Source organism: Canis lupus, chromosome X (assembly GCF_003254725.2).
Source record: "Canis lupus dingo isolate Sandy chromosome X, ASM325472v2, whole genome shotgun sequence".
Classification (NCBI taxonomy): Eukaryota; Metazoa; Chordata; class Mammalia; order Carnivora; family Canidae; genus Canis; species Canis lupus.
Window position 1 is genome coordinate 57597188 of NC_064281.1, and position 19331 is coordinate 57616518.

Consider the following 19331-nt stretch of genomic DNA (forward strand, 5'->3'; position numbering starts at 1 on the left):
CAGTTGTTAATGGGGCTGTTTTCTTAATCCCTCCTTCTGCTGCTTCATTATTAGTGTATAGAAATGCATCTGATAAAGGGTTAGAATAAAAATATATTAAGAACTTACACAACTCAACACAAAAGCCCCCAAATAATCCAATCAAAAATGGGCAGAAGACATGAACAGACATTTCTTCAAAGATAGACAGATGAAAAAAAAAAAAAAACAAAGATAGACAGATGACCAACAGACACATGAAAAGACGCTCAACAGCATTCATCATTAGGGAAATACAAGTCAAAAACCACAATGAGGTACCACTTCACACCTGTAAGAATGGCTAAAATCAACAACATAAGAAACAAGTGTTGGCAAAGACAGGGAGAAAAAGACTCGATCCTGGGACTCCAGGATCACACTCTGGGCGGAAGGCACGCGCTAAACCGCTGAGCCACCCAGGGATCCCCAACTGCAGCATTATTTACAGTAGCCAAATTATGGAAGCAGCCCAATTATCTATCTATAGATAAATGGATAAAGAAGATCTTGTATATATACACAAAGGAATATTATTCAGCCATAAAAAATGATGTAAGAGAATGGTCTAGTTTCATTCTTCTGCATGTGGATGTCCAATTTTCCCAGCACCATTTACTGAAGAGACTTTTTTCCAGTGGATAGTCTTTCGGGCTTTGTCGAATATTAGTTGACCATAAAGTTGAGGGTCCACTTCTGGATTCTCTATTCTGTTCCATTGATCTATGTGTCTGTTTTTGTGCCAGTACCACACTGTCTTGATGACCACAGCTTTGTAGTACAACCTGAAATCTGGCATTGTGATGCCCGCGGCTCTGGTTTTCTTTTTCAATATTCCCCTGGCTATTCGGGGTCTTTTCTGACTCCACACAAATCTTAAGATGATGTGTTCCAACTCTCTGAAGAAAGTCCATGGTATTTTGATAGGGATTGCATTAAATGTGTAAATTGCCCTGGGTAGCGTGGACATTTTCACAAGATAAACTCAAAATGGATGAAAGATCTAACTGTGAGACAAGATTCCATCAAAATCCTAGACAAGAACACAGGCAACACCCTTTTTGAACTTGGCAACAGCAACTTCTTGCAAGATACATCCATGAAGGCAAGAGAAACAAAAGCAAAAATCAATTATTGGGACTTCATCACGAGAAAAAGCTTCTGCACAGCAAAAGAAACAGTCCACAAAACTAAATGACAATGGAAGAAGATATTTGCAAATGACCTATCAGATAAAGGGCTAGTATCCAAGATCTATAAAGAATTTATTAACTCAACAGCAAAGAAACAAACAATCCAATCATGAAATGGGCCAAAGACATGAACAGAAATTTCACAGAGGAAGACATAGACATGGCCAACAAGCACATGAGAAAATGCTCCACATCACTTGCCATCAGGGAAATACAAATCCAAACCACAATGAGATACCACCTCATACCAGTGAGAATGGGGAAAATTAACAAGACAGAAAACAACAAATGTTGGAGAGGATGTGGAGAAACGGGAACCCTCTTGCACTGTTGGTGGGAATGTGAACTGGTACAGCCACTCTGGAAAATGGTATGGAGGTTCCTCAAAGAGTTCAAAATAGATCTGCCCTACGACCCAGCAATTGCACTGCTGGGGATTTACCCCAAAGATACAGATGCAGTGAAATGTCAGGACACCTGCACCCCAATGTTTCTAGCAGCAATGTCCACAACAGCCAAAACTGTGGAAGGGGCCTCGGTGTCCATCGAACGATGAATGGATAAAGAAGATGTGGTCTATGTATATAATGGAATATTACTCAGCCATCAGAAATGACAAATACCCACTATTTGCTTCGACGTGGAGGGACCTGGAGGGTATTATGCTGAGTAAAATAAGTCAATCGGAAAAGGACAAACATTTTTTTTGTGGATAATTTATTTATTTATTTTTTTGGATAATTTATTTTTATTGGCAAAAAGTGAGGAATGCAATAATAAACTCTCAATGTAAAATGTTCAAGCATATAGAAATACATAGAATCTCTTCCTTAGAGCAAACCATTGTTAAACAGGTATATAATTAGCTTCCTAGAACTACCATAACAAGTTACCATAAAATGAGTGGCTTAAAAAACACAGGATTTTTTCTCTCTCACAGTTCAGGAGGCTAGAAGTTCAAAGTAAAGTATTGGCAAAGTTGGTTCCTTCCGGCGCCTCTGAGGGAGAATCTGTTCCATGCTTCTCTCCTAATTTCTGGTGGTTGCCATTAGGCCTTGCCATTCATTGACTGGTAGCTAATGTCACACCATGTCTCCATCTTCACATGGCCTTTTTCCTGTAGGTCTTCATATGACCTTTGTATACCAATCATTGGATTGAGGGCCCACCCTAATCCTAATCCTGTGACCTCATTTTTACTTAGCTGATTCTATCTGTGAAGACTCTTGTTTCTATATAAGATCACATTTTAGAGTTCCAGAAAGACATGAATTTTTGCGGGACACTATTTAATGCAGTACAAGGTGTGTATGTCAACAGGCTGTTTTCTATGCATTGCATACATATATCACTTATATGATTTTTACATAATAAATTATTCACTTAACAGTGCCCTAGAAAATCCTCTTGTAGATGTTGTGTTTCATTCCATAGATAGATTATTGTATTTTTAGATTCCCATCTATTGGTGAATGTTAAAGGCATTTCCATTTCTTTAGTATTTAAAAAAATGCAGAATAAATGACCACCTTTAGACATATTTTTGTGCATGTATAACTATTTCTGTGGGTACTGAGAAGTGAAATTATTTAGGTCAAGGACATGAGTATCTAAAAATAGTAAGATACTGCTAAATTGATGCTGATTAACATCAGTTACTCTTTTGGCTTCTTTTTTCTTTTTTATAAATTTATTTTTTATTGGTGTTCAATTTGCCAACATATAGAATAACACCCAGTGCTCATACCATCAAGTGCCCCCCTCAGTGCCTGTCACCCAGTCACCCCCATCCCCTGCCCACCTCCCTTTCTACCACCCAAGTTCGTTTCCCAGAGTTAAGAGTCTCTCATGTTTTGTCTCCCTCTCTGATGACCATATGGTCTCATTCATTTGGGGAATATAAAAATTAGTGAAAGGGAATAAAGGGGAAAGGAGAGAAAGTGAGTGAAAATATCAGTGAGGGTGACAAAACATGAGAGACACCTAACTCTGGGAAATGAACGAGGGGTAGTGAAAGGGGAAGTGGGCGGGGGGTTGGGGTAATGGGTGATGGGGAATGAGGGGGGCACTTGGCAGGATGAGCACTGGGTGTTATGCTCTATGTTGGCAAATTGAACTCCAATTAAAAAATTGAAAAAAGAAAAAAGAAAAAAATGAAAGCTGGCTATTTGCAACAACACAGATGGAGCTAGAGAGTATAATACTAAGTAAAATGAGTCAGAGAAAGACAAACACTATATGATCTCACTCATATGTGCAATTTTTTTTTTCTTTTTCTTTTTTTTTAATTTTTTTTCATATGTGCAATTTAAGAAACAAAGCAAATGAAAAAAAAGAGAGCCAAAAACAGACTCTTAACTATAGATAACAAATTGGTTACCAGATGGGAGGTGGGTAGGGGATGGGTGAAATAGGTTAAAAAGATTAAGCGTACATTTATCTTGATGAGCACTGAGTACTAAATATAGTTGTTGAATCGCTCTATGGTACATTTGAAACTAATAACACTATATGTTAATTATTCTGGAATTAAAATGTAAAAAATATAATTAAAAAAATATATAATTAAAAAAAGAAACTGTGAGGTAGCAAAAGCTCTATGGTAAAGAAGGAGATGGGGAGGGAACAAAAACAATCAGAGGCAAGGTGATGACAGAGCAGAAATGCAGACCAAATATGGCCAATAAAGAAATATAGAGGGGTTTTCCAAATGTCTCCATTTCCTGATGGTTTTCTAGTTCTCATCCCAGGGAGGTATAACCTACTCACCGGTTCATTTCATGGATTTCCACTAAAATCCCTACCTCCCGTTATCCCCTGTAGCCTTGCAAATTATGACACCCCCCCCCCTCCGGTTGGATGAAACTGTATAATAAGTCTGGTTTTTGTCCCCTTTTGGTAGCTCAGAGCTCCAAAAAACTTTAGAGAAAAGGAATATTCTTTTGTTATTAATCAGAAGCCCCTTTTGACCACACCTGAGTTTATGCTTATGAGATGACTCAAGGTGGGCCCTAGGATAGTTTCCAGAGAGAAGGGATGGCCATGCCAGAAAGACCAAGCACAGGCTGGAACTTTCAACCCCACCACCTAGACCTCTAAGGAGAGAAGGGCTGGAGACTGCACTTAATGAAGTGGCCAAGGACATAATAAGACGCAATAAATCTCTGGACACCCAGACCTCAAGGAGCTTCCTGATTGGTAAACACATTGATGTGCCAAAAAGGTGATGGTACTAGAGTCCAAAGCAAGAGAGCACAGAAGCTCCTTATCTATGATGCCCCTGAGACCCTGTTCTGTGTTATCTCTTTCATTTGGCTATTCCTGAGCTATACCCTTTATAATAAAACTGTTTAAGTATAGAGCTTTGAGAGAGTTCTGAAAATTGTCCTAGCAAATTAACAAACCTGAGATGATCATGGGAACCTCTGAATTTGGCCAGTTGGTCAGAAATACGTGGACCTAAGACTTGCTGAAGGGAAGGCAGTCTTTAGGAAGGTTCTGCCCTTAACTATAGGATGTGGCATTAACTTGGGGTAGTTAGCCTCAGAAATGAACTAATTGCAGGACAGTCAGATGGTGTCAGAACACTATCAATTTCTCATTGTTAAACTACCAAATAAGTACATTATTCACTTTCTCTCAATATAGTGTATTTTCACTAAGAATAAGAGAATCAAGGAAACCAAAACAACAATTAATTATCTAATCCCATATCAGAAGATAAGCAATGTGAACATTTTGGTGTGCAGATACCAACATTTTTTAAAGATTTACTTATTTATTTGAGAAAGAGAGAAAACATGAACCAGGGGAGGGGCAGAGAGGAGGAGAGACAAGCAGACTTCCTGATGAGCGGGAGCCTGACCCAGGGCTTGATCCCAAGATCATGATCCGAATCAAAACCAAGAGTTGGATGTTTAACCAACTGAGCCACCCAGGTTCCTCAACATTTTAAACTTTACCAGGAAAGTGCATCAAAGAGGTTACAGCAAGTCCTTTAATTTCTGATAATGGGCAAAGAGGATTACCTCCTAAAGTGAATTATGTCAAGATAGCACAGTTAATCTGTTTTTAAATCTTGTCAAATGGAAAGGCTAGTTATTTTATTTATTTATTTATAAAGATTTTATTTATTTATTCATGAGAGACACAGAGAGAGGGCAGAGACCTAGGCAGAAGGAGAAGCAGGCTCCCTGTGGGGAGCCCGATGCAGAACTCAATCCCAGGACCCTAGGATCACAACCTGAGCTGAAGGCAGATGCTCAGCTACTGTGTCTCCCAGGTGCCCGTGACCTAGTTTTAAAGAACACTACCAAAGGGAAACTGCCAACCCCCAGGTGAAGTTGAATGGGTAGTGTGACATGCCCATTTTTCACACCATATGTGAAAAAGGGAACACTATGAATAAGCCAAAATTATGAAGCAGCAGAAGCTATGAGGTCATAAAAGCATTTATAAACATGCTGTGTTAGCCTGTGGATTTTTTTTTAAAGCAGACTAATAGCTCAAAGTCAGGCTCCTTGTAGAGAGCTGAAAATCCTGTCAATATTGGGCTGTTTTCCCACTAGGCAACAATCGAGCCAAGGAATAATGACCTCCTTTGTATCAAAGGTTCCTGTTCCATGGACCCACAATCCCAAACACTCCCTACTAATCCTTTCAGAAGTATCAGCTGCTCTTTACCATCCAATTTGTACTCTTGTTTTTAAGAGTAGAGAAATCCCTTTCCAAGGTCTCTATCAAAAGTAGATAACAAAAGAAAAGCTCCCCTGCACCCCCCCACAAAAACCCTTAAGCAGCATTTGAAGAAAAAAGAAAATAAAGATCAGAAACATGTTACACATTGACCCCATAGGCATCTGCAACTGAAACCCCAGAAGGTGGAGAAGCCAGTTGTTAATGGATGCATTAGAAGCCAGAAGAAATGAAGCAGGGCCAAAAACAAGCAGAGTAGTAAGAGTGGACAAACAAATCACTAAACACTCTTAAAAATATAGAGAACAAACTGGTGGTTGACAAAGGGGAGATGGGTGGGGATATGGGAGAAATGGGTGAAGGAGATTAAAAGAACACTTACCATGATGAGCATGGAGTAATATACAGAATCGCTGAATCATTACATTGTATACCTGAAACTAATAACACTGTATGTTTAATTATACTTGAATAAAAACAAATAAAATAAAAAACAATTTCTATACCAAATTGGGGAAAATATTTGCAACATATAGCAGATTCAAAATCTGAATGAAGGGCAGCCCTGGTGGCACAGCGGTTTAGCGCCGCCTGCAGCCCAGGGCGTGATCCTGGAGACCCCCGGATCGAGTCCCACGTCAGGCTCTCTGTATGGTGCCTGCTTCTCCCTCTGCCTGTGTCTCTGCCTCTCTCTCTCTGTCTCTATGAATAAATAAATAAAATCTTTAAAAAAAATCTGAATGAAAAAGAAACTCAAAAAGAAGTCCCAAGGAAGTTTTTAAATTTTTCTCTCATTCAGAATCAAAGAAATAAAAACTAAGACATCACCTTTGCAATTGGCAGATTTTTACAAAACTCTAATACAGTGTATTGGGGAGGATATGAAAAAAATAGGCATTTTCCTACGTTATTAGAGGGAGTGTACATGTAATTAAACCTTAGGAAACAAATATGGATACGTGCAGAGATTTATGTACAGAGAGATTCACATCAGTATCATTTGCATATTAAAAGAGCATTAATTGAACAAGAACCCAATAAAAATTAAAATTTTTCATTAATGTAGTAGTATATTATGTGTCATTTAAAAAATGTTATTAAAGTATATTTAATGGCATGGCACATGTTTGAGATCTGCTAAGTTGAAAAGATCAGGCAACAAGATTTCATTAATGATCCTAAATTCTACAAAAAATCTGAATGAAAAAGATTGCTGCTCCAAACAAAACAGAAACAAAATAGTAAAAAAAAAATAAAAATAAAAATAAAAAATAACATTGAGAATAGCAAATTTAGGAAACTTACTTAAAAATCCTTGAAAAGTAAAAGCTTTTCTTCTAGAAATGCAAGGTAAGTTCATTATTAAGAAAGCTATTAAATATAATACAACAAAAAGTAAAAAAATTCACTTCCATGTCAAAATAATCACTTACGTGACTGAGATATCTGTTCCTTTGTCCAGATCACATTTTTGGGTATCACTGGAAGGATTAATTCCTCCTATCCCGAATGAGAAATTTAGGTTTTGACACAGCAAATTACCCAAATCACAGCCTCCTACCTTGACTTAGGATAGTGATACATCTAATGTAATTTCTGTGTTAGACTCACTTATGGGCCTAAGTAGTGTAGAATATATAGGCTGGTGAAGAAGGTAAACAAACACTATAGAGTTGATAATGTAAGGATAAGAAAAAAAATGGCATATATATTCCGAGTCATGCAAAGAAAAACCTACTGTATTAAAACCAGACAAAGATGCTACAAAAAAAGAAAACTTCAGGCGAATAGCAAATCACACTCAACAATAAAGGATCATTAACCACGATCAAGTGGGATTTATTCCAGGGGGCAAGGATGGTTCAATATTTGCAAAGTCAATGTGATACATCACCATTAACTAAACAAAGGCTAAAAATCATAAGACTGTCTCAATAAATGCAGAAAAAGCACTTGACAAAATTCAACATCCATTCATGACATGAACTCTCAATGAAGTGGGTTTAGAGAGAACATATCTCAACATAAATAAAGCCATATATGGAAAACCTTAACATCATACTCAATTGTGAAAACCTGAGAGCTTTTCCACTGAAAGCAGGAACAGGACAAGGATGTTCACTCTTACCACTTTTATTCAACATAGTAGTGAAAGCCCTAGCAACACAGAAATCAGTTCTGTTTCTATATACTAATTATGAAGTAGCAGAAAGAGAAATTAAGAAAACAATCCCATTTACAACTATGCCAAAAATAATACATACGAATAAACGTAACCAAGGAGATGAAAGACCTGTACTTTGGAAACTATAAAATGTTGATAAAAAAAAAAACTGAAGACGACACAAATGGAAGCACATCCCATGCTCACGTAGTGAGAGAATTAATAGTTCAAAGGTACATGCTACCCAAAGCAATCTACAGATTCAATGTAATTCCTAACAAAATAGCAACAGTATTTTTTATAGAACTAGAATAATACTAAAATTTACATGGTGGGAGGTGCCTGAGAGGCACAGTCAGTTAATTGTTTGACTCTTGGTTTCAGCTCAGGTCGTGATCTCAGGGTGTATGTGTGCACACGCGCGCGCACACACACACACACACACACACAAATATTACTCAGCCATAGAAAAGAATGGGATCCTGGCATTTGCAACAACTTGGACCTAGAGGGTATGACACTAAGCAGAATAAGTCAGACAAAGACAAATACCATGTGATTCCACTTACATGTGGAATCTAAAAAAACAAACAAATGAACAAAAAGCAGAAAAGGACCTATAAATACAGAGAACAAACTAGTGTTTGCCAGCAGGGAGGAGAGTAGAAGGACAGGCAGAATGGGTGCAGGGGAGTGGGAGATACAGGCTTCCAGTTATGGAAGGAGTAAGTCAGAGGGATAAAAGGTACAGTATAGGGAATACAGTCAATGGTACTGTAACGGCATTGTATAGTGACAGAAGGTAGCTATGCCTGTGGCGAACACAGTGTAACATATAGGCTTGCCAAATCACTATGTTGTATACCTGAGACTAATGTAACATTGTGTCAACTAGACTTCATCAAAAAATATATAAAGGAAACTCCATGGCAAGGAAGAGGATCCTCTAAGGGATGGTAATAACATGCCCCATGAAAATGCTATTACTCTACCAAGAAATCAAGCCAATATTTAGATGACTTTTAAGTCATGGGCATCATGCACAGATCACAAGACACTTTTCAGTGCTGATGCAAGTGCAGTTGTGTTACTGTATCACAGGAGTTATGAATAAAAATCACCTTCAGTGTTTGCCTTAATGTATCACCTCAAATCTTCTTGTTCTTCTCATATGTATCATGTAGAGTGGGGATGGCATACCCATGGGCTGAATCCAGCCTGTTTTTGTAAATGACATTTTTCTTGGAATGCAGCCCTGCGCATTTGTTTCCATACTGTCTACATCTGCTTTCATGCTATGGAGTGGGGAGATGTATTAAAATTAGATAAAGTCATAATTAGGAAACATGAGTTATAACTTCTTGGATACCTGAGAATGTCTAAGTTTTAAAATGGTTATTCCTGAAAGGGAAAAACTGGGGGAACCATGTATGATAAATTATTAACTACAATGAGGCATATAAAAACAGTTCTTTCTGTATACACAGACCAATTTGGGAATGTGCTGTTTTTGGTGAACTTAATCTGAGTGGGAAGAAATCCAGAGGCAAACTGACCATTATGAAATTCTGTACTTTCTAGGATTAGCTAGTTCTAAATTCAAGTCCCACAGAAGAGAAAAATGGATGGGGGTGAGTGGGGGGAAGACAAAGATTTGTAGACACAGTACATTTAACCTATGCCAGGAGTTGGGAAACTTTCTGTGAAGGGCCAGATGATAATAATTCAGGCTGTGGCCCATACAGCCCATCACAACTACTCAACACTACTGTAACACAAAAGGCAACCACAGACAATAGAGAACAAGCATGATCCTGTGTTCCAGTGAAACTGTATTTACAAAAACAAGTTGCTGCCATGTGGGCTATAGAATGCTAGACCTTAGTCTATGCCAACTATCTGGACACTATCACTTTACCAGCAACAAAATTTACCTAAGTATTAATTGATAGGTATCCCTGTTATTTTCCACTTGATACATACAGAGTAATTTTATCAGCACTGTTTGCTGGCAGAATGCAATGTTTATGTTGAATTCCAGCTGGGACATACTGATCTGCACAGCAAGCTGCTCTAGCTCTTGATGCACCTGCACCTGAGTTAACATTCTATAAGCAATGGATTTTCAGTTGTGACTCCAACTCTTGCTATTCCTTTTTGTTTGGTATAGAGGAAAACATAGCCTCATAGAAATTTTCTGACATAAACATCATGCAGGAGGATGGGAGTAATAATAAAAGGTGAAAAGACAAAGATAAGCACACAGTGCATAGCTGGGGGAAAAAATAAATACTAGTTCATCCAAAGTGGTTATTTCTAGAAACTAAAGGGACCTACACATCCCTCGTGCCATCTCTCTTGCACATCTGAATCCACCTTTGAAAACAAACTCTTCACATGTGCCCCTATGTACTGGAAGAAGACAGTGATAAGGGACCCATGAGGAGGCAGGCATTCTCAACAACGAAGAAATATGCTCGCTACATTCTAGTGCTTCAAGTATAGTAAGGTAGTTAAGATCTTTGGAGTATGACACATACAGCTCCACCACTGGCTCCCTGTAGCATGTTGGTGACCTCACCTTTCCAATTCTCAGTTTTATTATTTGTAAAGTAGAAACAAATCATACTTCCCAGAGTTACTGTTAAGTTAAAATGAGACAACAAATATGTGTAAAGTTCTCACTTAGAACATTAAAAGGCATTTATAACTAACTGATAATCACCGTTATTATTATGACCTCAGGCAGAAAATTTTCAGAAGTTGTGCATGAGTGCTACTACAGGGGTAATGGCTAATCTAAAGAGAGAGACAAAAGAAAAAAAGAACCACAACAGACTTGCTGTCGCAAAAATAAAAAGCAGAGGCGCCTGGGTGGCTCAGTCGGTTAAACATCTGCCTCTGGCTTGGGTCATGATCCCATGGTCCTGGTGGCTCCCCTGCACGGTGGGGCGCCTGCTTTTCCTCTCCCTTAGCAGCTTCCCCTCCTTGTGCACTCTGTCCAATAAATAAATAAAAATCTTAAAAGAAAATAAAGAGCAGATAATGGGGACAGGGAAACCCCAGGGAAAGAACTGGAGTTCAGATAGAAGCCAGATTTATACAACCGATTTTGGCCCATATAGAGAAAGACGGAAGACTTGTTTTTTGACAGCATGCTAACATTCATATCCTTATACAAAACCAACATCATTTTAATATAAGTTGTGAAGGACATAGAACGTGGAAACTCCCTTTATATCAAAGACTATCGGGCAGCCCGGGTGGCTCAGCGGTTTAGCGCCTTCAGCCCAGGGCATGATCCTGGAGACCCCAGATCGAGTGCCATGTCGGGCTCCCTGCATGGAACCTGCTTCTCCCTCTGCCTGTGTCTCTGCCTCTCTGTCTGTCTGTGTCTCTCATTAATAAATAAAATCTTAAAAAAAAAAAACAGACTGTCTCAGGCTTCTCCTTAGGGAAAAGACCATTTTCCTATCATTCAGGTTCCCTGTGCAGGCTAATGATCTAACTCTGTCAGTAGGAATTATCCAAATACTCCAGAGAGTTTATAAGGAACTTATGCTATGAAGGCACCATCTCAAGACCATGCTCATAGGAAAAGATGACCCTTATTACTTTTATAAAAATGGCAGACACCAAGGAATGATCTGGCATTCCTTAAAAAAGCTTAAAGTAGTGGTGGCCTCTGCAGAGATATCACAGGAATGGTCATATTATATATGCTGTCTATTTTAACTCTGGATCATTTAAGTGCTCCCTGAAGCCTATCAGGGGACTGACCCCTTAGGAGCCAAAAATGAATACCAGTCCAAATGGTTTGAGTGCAATCCAGAAGACCCTGCTGCCTCTGAAATTAGTAATCCAAAGTGCTATATACTTCACTGATGCTGAAATAATGAGCCTCTGCTATGGCCAGAATTTTGACAACATGTATAAAGTTCCACTCTCAATATAAACTCCCAACAAGTCTGGTTAAAAAGAATAGACTCTCCCCATAAGGAGAATATAATTAGTATTATTAGTATTATACTTGGGAACCCTTTTAGTTCCAATCCTTTGTAGGGGTGATCACAGACTGGGTAAGCATGTAATTTACCCCCAATTGTTTTGAGGAGAATATACTACAGAATAAACTATAGGCTTTAAAGGTATTGGCTCCTGAAAATCACATTTCTATGAGTTTCCCTGACAGGAGTCAAGGCAATCATCCTTTCTTCCCCTATCTACCTAATTCATTGTGTTACCTTATTCACCAAGAATATCCCCTCTTCTGCTACACGTGGACTCATGTAGAAGAGCTGGTAGACCTTCTAAAACACTTTCCAAAAGACATCTTTCAGAATTCAGTCTAGTGAGGGGTTACAAGAAGGAAAAAGATTGCTTTCATCATCTATGACCCTCCCATTCTCAGCTCGGTCAGCCTCCACTGTACTAAAAGACAGTAGCAAGTATTAAAAGGAAGAATGGAGAGGGGAGGGAGGCGTTCTGTGTGGCTCAGTGAGTTAAGCGTCTGACTCGAGAAACTTGATTTTGGTTCAGGTCATGATCTCAGGGTCATGAAATCGAGCGCCATGTGGAGCTCTGAGCTCAGTGGGGCATCTGCTTGAGATTCTCTCTCTCTGTCTCTCTCTCAGCCCTTCCCCTAACTCATGCTCACTCACTTGCTCTCTCTCTCAAATAAATAAATCAAATCCTTTAAAAAGAAGGGAGAATGAGAAGCAGAGAAAAAACACAAGGTGTTCCTTAGTCCAAACCACCCGTTTTAAACATAATTTTTATACCGTAATGGAAAAACTTGTGATGTAACATTTATGATACTTTATGCTTTTAGTAGTTCGTTATTCCTTTGTCTACTCTCATGAGAATAAAAGTTCCACGATGGCAGAACTTTGTTAATATCTAGAATGGTCTCTGGCCCCTAGTGAGCACTTAATAACTATCTGTTGAAAGAAGGGAAAAAGTGCCACATCACAACCATCTCTTCTCTACCACCAACTAGGGAACCCCCACCCAAACCACTGGCAACTTACCAAGGCTTCCACCTCACAAGGACATCTATGGCAATGGAGGAGATTCATTCTGGCTTGCTGATGAACCCACTGGGCAGGAAGCCGCAATATAAGTGACAGGTAGGTGGTAGTGTTGACCAAGGACAAGGTTTCTGGCTGCCCAGGAATCTGCATTTTTAGAGGCATCCTAGGTGATTTTCTGCATAAACAAATTTTACACCATGAACATTTCCTTCATTGGGCAGGAACAATCTCAGAGGCTATTATAAAAAAAATGTTTCACTGTGGAATGAAAACATTTCTTTAAAAAAATATTTTATTTATTTATTCATGAAAGACAGAGAGACATAGGCAGAGGGAGAAGCAGGCTCCCCATAGGGTGCCGGATGTGGGACTCAATCCCGGAACCCCAGGATCATGTCCCAAGCCAAAGACAGACGCCCAACAGCTGAGCCACCCAAGCGTCCTGGAATGAAAACATTTCTGTCTCACATGGCTTCCCTGGACTCAAATGGAACCTAAAGGAAGCACTGGGTAGAAGACACAGTACCTGGCTTATATTTAAATCCACTGCCTACACTAGTTATAATCTTAGGCACGATAAGCAATTCCCCCATCAGCAAAAATGGGAGAATGAAAAAAATGAAAGGTTAGATACATTACTTTCTAGTGTAGTCTAAACATTTTAAGACCTTTTTTATTCATACCACAATGGGGAAAATATCAATTAATTGCCTAATACCTACTAACATTACCTTCCCTGCACCTTTCCACTAACTGGGCTAGCCTGCCAAAGCCACTTACCAGACTTCACAACGATTTGATAACCATGTGCAGGATGTTGGTTTAAGCCTCTCCCAATTTTCTAGTAACCTCACTGGGCTAGACGGGGCTCAATATACCTCTTCACCAATGGCATGGCTTCTGATCACATCTGGTGTCACCTGTAGGATAAGAAAGAAGGAAGAAGAAACAAATGTAAGGCAGAATAGCCAAGGTTTGAGATATAGCTTCGATTTACTTTTACCACCTTAGTCAAGTAACCCAGCCCATACCATGGACCTCAGACTTTGTTTTTATCTGGCAGACTGCTGCAATACCCACAACTATTTTTTTCTACAACTATTTTTTAATAAGGATTCTTATATTCATTTTAAATGAGATAACTTGGGTACAGAGGCACCAAGTAACTGGCTGTCTCCAAGGGTTAGAACTCATCTATTCTAATGCTGATCTTCCTAGCTGCCTGCAAGTCTTTCCCCTCTTTAGACTTCAATATCCCTCCTCTGAGGGAGGATAAACTTGATTTCTTAGGGACCCTTCTGCATCTGGCAATTATGAATGACCCTCCATTCTATAATCCTGGCTTAAAGAGTTCCCTTAAAGTGGATGAAACCTCCATCTATCTAGCCAGTGGATGGCATTTGGTTCACACTAATGAGGAAAGATAACAAAACCCTGGGCTATGGGCCAAGGCCTGCCATTCACAATCTCAAATCCCACCAGGACTCACTTTCCCTGTATGTTAAAAGGAACTGAACATATCTATTGCCTTATGAGCTGCCTGGGTTACAAAAATGATCAAAGGGCCCTAGGTAGACCAATGGCTACTCCCCTAAGATTCAACAACTAGGAGGAACGGGACTCTGAGACCTAAGACCCACACAGGATAAGTCAAAGATCCCCAAGGGTCCTTTCTTTCTAAGAAAGCAACCTACTGCCTCTAAGTTTCCCAGTCCCTAGCTGCTTAGCATGAAAAGCAACACAGAAATCTGGCAATCCAGCAATGGCTATGAAAATCAGTAGATGCGGAACGGCTGGGTGGCTCAGCAGTTAAAGTGTCTGGCTTCAGCTCAGGGCATGATCCTGGACTCCCAAGATCGAGTCCTGAAGCAGGCTCCATGCAGGGAGCCTGCCTCTCCCTCTCTCTGTGTCTCTCATGAATAAATAAATACAGTCTTTTAAAAAATCATTAGATGCTGACAACACCAGCTAATGCAAACTTCGTTTCCTGTTACCCAGTGAGGCAGACAACCCTCGAGGCCCAGGAAAATTCAAGGAGCCGTTTCTCAGGGCTCATTTTTAACTGTCTCATTTCCCATCAGTAAACTGTCTTACAATCTACTAATCACAAGGGCCAGGCAGAAAGCTCTCCTGCCATTAAGTGGGGAAGATTTCATGCTGCCAAGCATTGGGGAAGGGGAGCAGAAGCCTTGAGGAGTTTGAGCCATCTCTTTGTTGGATAAAGTAAAGCAGCCATTACTAGAGCAGGATCTGCACACCTACAAAGTGGCAGCTGCCACTAGCAATTATTTAGCTTATTAAAGCCCATGGGGACAAGAATGGGAAAGAAATTTGTGGAGGGCATACTTGGGAAAGAAATGGTAACTGTAAATGTAAATGTGGACTCACTACCGTGAAATGCCTGCACAAAGAAGCAAGCCAAGTAGTTAGTGCCTTTTTCTGAAGACAGAGATCTGATTTCCACCACTCCTTTCTCCCACTCCACCTGGCTCTTTTCTAAACTAAACTAACTTCTCTGGTTTCCAGCCCCCTTGCTGCCCAATTTATTTCACTTCTGTTTAGGTCAACAAATTTCAAAATAGAAATACTTTCAATGTTTGTCTAACTTTGAAAGTCCTAAATGCACACTGTGAAAAAAAATCCAGAATTCCAGAATGTTTAACACTCAGAGTATGTTCTTCCAATTACTTTCATGAACACAAACACTGATTTTTATTTTACAAAAATTGGCTGAAAACCATACTACTGCTCTCTAGCTCTTTTTCAATTAATATATTTGAAAATATTCCAAGTAAAATATTCATCTACAAGACTACTTTTTATTTTTAACGCCACGTTGTAATATCACATGAATACATCAAAATTTATCTACCCAAATTATTATTCATGAATAGCTAAGTTTTCCTTCCATTTTTATTGCTATGAATGTTGTAAACATTCCCAAACCTACATCTTTTAGAATATCCTTAGAATAGTTCTTTAGGATTTTAGCATATTTCAGGGTATACCCCTAGAAATGAAATTGCATGGTCAAAAGACATACAATATTTATTCTGCTACAACATGTATTGCCAAACTGCCCCTACGAAGGATTACACTCAAACTGGATAACCTCACCAACACTAGTATAGCATTTTTTAATAATTGCCCATGTGATAGATATCAAATGCCATAATGCATTTTTTATGAGTACAAACATTTATTACTTAAGAGAATTACAAAGACGAGTAAGATACAGTCTCTGCCCTTGAGCTTAAATGAAGGGAGACAGACACAAACAGGTAACATTTACCATTGTTATGTTCATGATGGAGACAAATTAAAATTTCAGTTCATGGTGCTTCCTAAATTGACTCTGCATCTATTGCTAATAGAAAAGATCTAAAAAAAATATTATTTGAAAGTACTCCAAGTTAAAAATCTATCTGCTAAAATTCCAAGGAATTGTACTAATGCTAAATCACCTCAGTGGTATTTTGATGTGACTTTGTTGTTTTCCTTCATCAAGTCTAAAAGTTAAGCACCAAGTAGAAGCTGCTCAGAAAATGACCTGTCATCCCTCCGCCCAGGCAGTGAAGTGAATGAAATAGGGCAATGTATTATGGGAAAGTTTCACTTGACTCTGGGCCTGGACTTCCATCTTTCCTTTTCCTACCATTTCCAGTAAACAGTGAGCTGTAATCACTTTCTTTCAGACACCAAATGGCTTCTCTTCCTGCAATCTCACTGCCAGGCAGATCTGCTTATGCATTGTTAGGCTGCAGTAGTATCCATTCCAACTTGAAAAATACAGATAAGAATAAAAAGAAACTTTTTCAGTACCACGAGTCAGATACAGATGAGCTCAAATTGGACACTACCACAAGCATTTTAAAAGCCTATCCAACAAAGATGGATGGGTATGCAATAAAGCAAATATAGCAAATTGTTCATTGTAACATCCAGTTGGTAGGTAGATAGGTTTCAATGTACAATTTTTCAACCTCTTTATATGTATATTTGATTTTTTTCATAAGACAATACAGGGGAAAATCCAACAAGCAGCTTGAAAAACAAGGCTGTAAGGGCCTTTTGCCCTATTTTACTCCTAGAATGAGACTATATTCTTTCCTTTTTGTTTTGTTTTAGATCTAGCTTTCTTGACTTGGGACTTGGGAGCTCTCAACTTTTTAATGACATGAAATGAATCACAATATACCCACAGGCAGGTTCCCAAGACAATGTGTGGGAGGTTAGGGAGGGTAATGGGGAAGGCCCTAAGCTCTTGGAAGTCTAGGCTTCCTAACTGTATTAAGAAGTCTAAGTAAGTGAGTATTTCAGAAACTCCATTTCTTTGTGTATTAGCATTCAGACCCTGTAAACATTTGCCTTGGCCTACCATTCTGCCTTATCTCACATCAGTTTGTTACTTTCCATATTCTCATGGCAAAGAGCTGTGTAGGAAGGGGGGGGTGTTAAGGGATAAGGCACCAAGGTATGATATGGTGAACGAAGTGAATTCTTCAGGTTAGGATATAACAAAAGGAATTTCTAGAAATGAAGCTCCAAACTTGATGTTGAAGTACATGGTATAACTGACTAACTGTAGGACCCTGGTGAAGGCCTTATAATCAATCTAGTTTGAAGTGTGTTCTAGCAGGCCCACCTGCAAAATAGGAAAAAGACCTGTTATAAGCAATAACAAATGAGGTAAATAAATAAATGAGTTTCTGAGATGCTAAAAATATCTTTGGTGAATGGAGAGGAACATGAAACCATCAGGGAGGCATTCTTTTTCTGTAAAGGACAGGTGTTATGTGCCACCAGGTCTGATGTAGCTACTCAACTTTGCTGTTGCAGGCCAAAAAAGGCCACAAAGAGGGACCGCCTGGGGCTCAGCGGTTGGGGGTCTGCCTTCGGCCCAGGGCATGATCCTGGGATCCTGGGACTGAGTCCTGCATTGGGCTCCCTGCATCTCTCTCTGCCTCTCTCTCTCTCTCTGTCTCTTATGAATAGATAAAATTTTTAAAAAGCCACAGAGAAATATCAACAAATAACATGTGTTCCAGTATAACTGTATTTGCAAAACCAAGCAGTCCATGGGTTGTATTTACCTACCCCTGATCTAGAATGTGCAGCTCTACCTAGGAACACCATTTGAAGGATGACATGAGGAGGAGTGAAAAGGAGATGAATCTACAGATAGGAACCATTTAGCAAACACTGGGCAGTGAGGATGAGGCTCCTGATCTGTTACCCAGGCCCCACCAAGGAAGAGATGGTCAGCAGCAGCAACAATAGCAACATCTGTAAATACCAAGGACTGAAATTCAAACACAAAAATAGCATCATCTCAGAAAAACTCCTAAGACAAATACAGAACTAGAAAGAAATAGCAAGCTTCTGACCACATGCATTTTGATTAAACAGTTGACAGTCCAGAGCCTGTGGAGATCACCTTAGCAGGCACACGATAAATGTTTGTTGATGAGTCATTCATTTATTCATCCAATAAACATTTACTGAGGCCTACTAATGTGCCAGGCTGGGCTCTGGAGAAGAAGACATTGTCCCTGCCCTCAAGGAGCTTACAGTCTAGTTGAGAACACAGGAAGGGAGACAGGCATATACACAGACAATTACAATACAACCTGGTAAGTGCTACAACACTTATCAGGTTGTATTATAATGGCCGATGTAAAATTTCTTCCCAGAGGGCGCTGCTCCAGGCTGCTGCTGGCTGTAACATCAAGAGAAGGGAGGAACAAAACAAATTATAAATATCAAAAGTTAAAGGCTTTTAGGCTATTTCAAATATTCAGGCTCTCCCTAATTCCTGATCAGAGATGGGTTTGGGAACTAGACACTGGCTTGTTGTAAAATGGGACTCCTACACTTAAAATAAGCAAAGACATCCATTAAAGAATCTTCTCAACCACCTCCTCTACAGTATAAACTCTGCTGTTTTGTTTTGCTTATTATACATCCCTTGACCACCCCCATACATGTAAGCCTCATTTAACATCTGCAACTAACAAAATGCTGAAAAATGGAAAAATGGAGCTTATGTATAACTGGAATAACCCAGTGTAACTGGATGGCAAGGAGCAATAAGTAACAAATCACTTGGCACTTCTAAATCCTATAATTCCCACCCTTCACTTTTGAAAAAGTGAAAATTAGAATGTTATTAAATATATAAGATAGTACATAGCTCATGTTTTGGGAATGATAATTTAGAAAGGTTTA

General features: G+C 39.2%; 1 long non-coding RNA gene across 20 annotated transcripts in view; it reads right to left on the minus strand.

Moving 5' to 3' along the window:
* Positions 1-19331, minus strand: part of LOC112671863 (uncharacterized) — a 170540-nt gene that overhangs the window by 146430 nt on the left and 4779 nt on the right. For 11 of the 20 annotated variants that reach the window (XR_007409299.1, XR_004813114.2, XR_004813113.2 and 8 more), the window contains 2 exons: positions 13884-14023; positions 13101-13278 (listed from right to left, as the gene is read on the minus strand). This is a non-coding gene — a long non-coding RNA (uncharacterized LOC112671863). Of the gene's footprint in view, positions 1-6288; positions 6347-7339; positions 7407-12314; positions 12419-13100; positions 13279-13883; positions 14024-16758; positions 16883-19331 lie in introns of all 20 variants that reach the window. The other 9 variants (XR_007409295.1, XR_003143907.3, XR_007409294.1 and 6 more) reach the window with 6 other exon arrangements.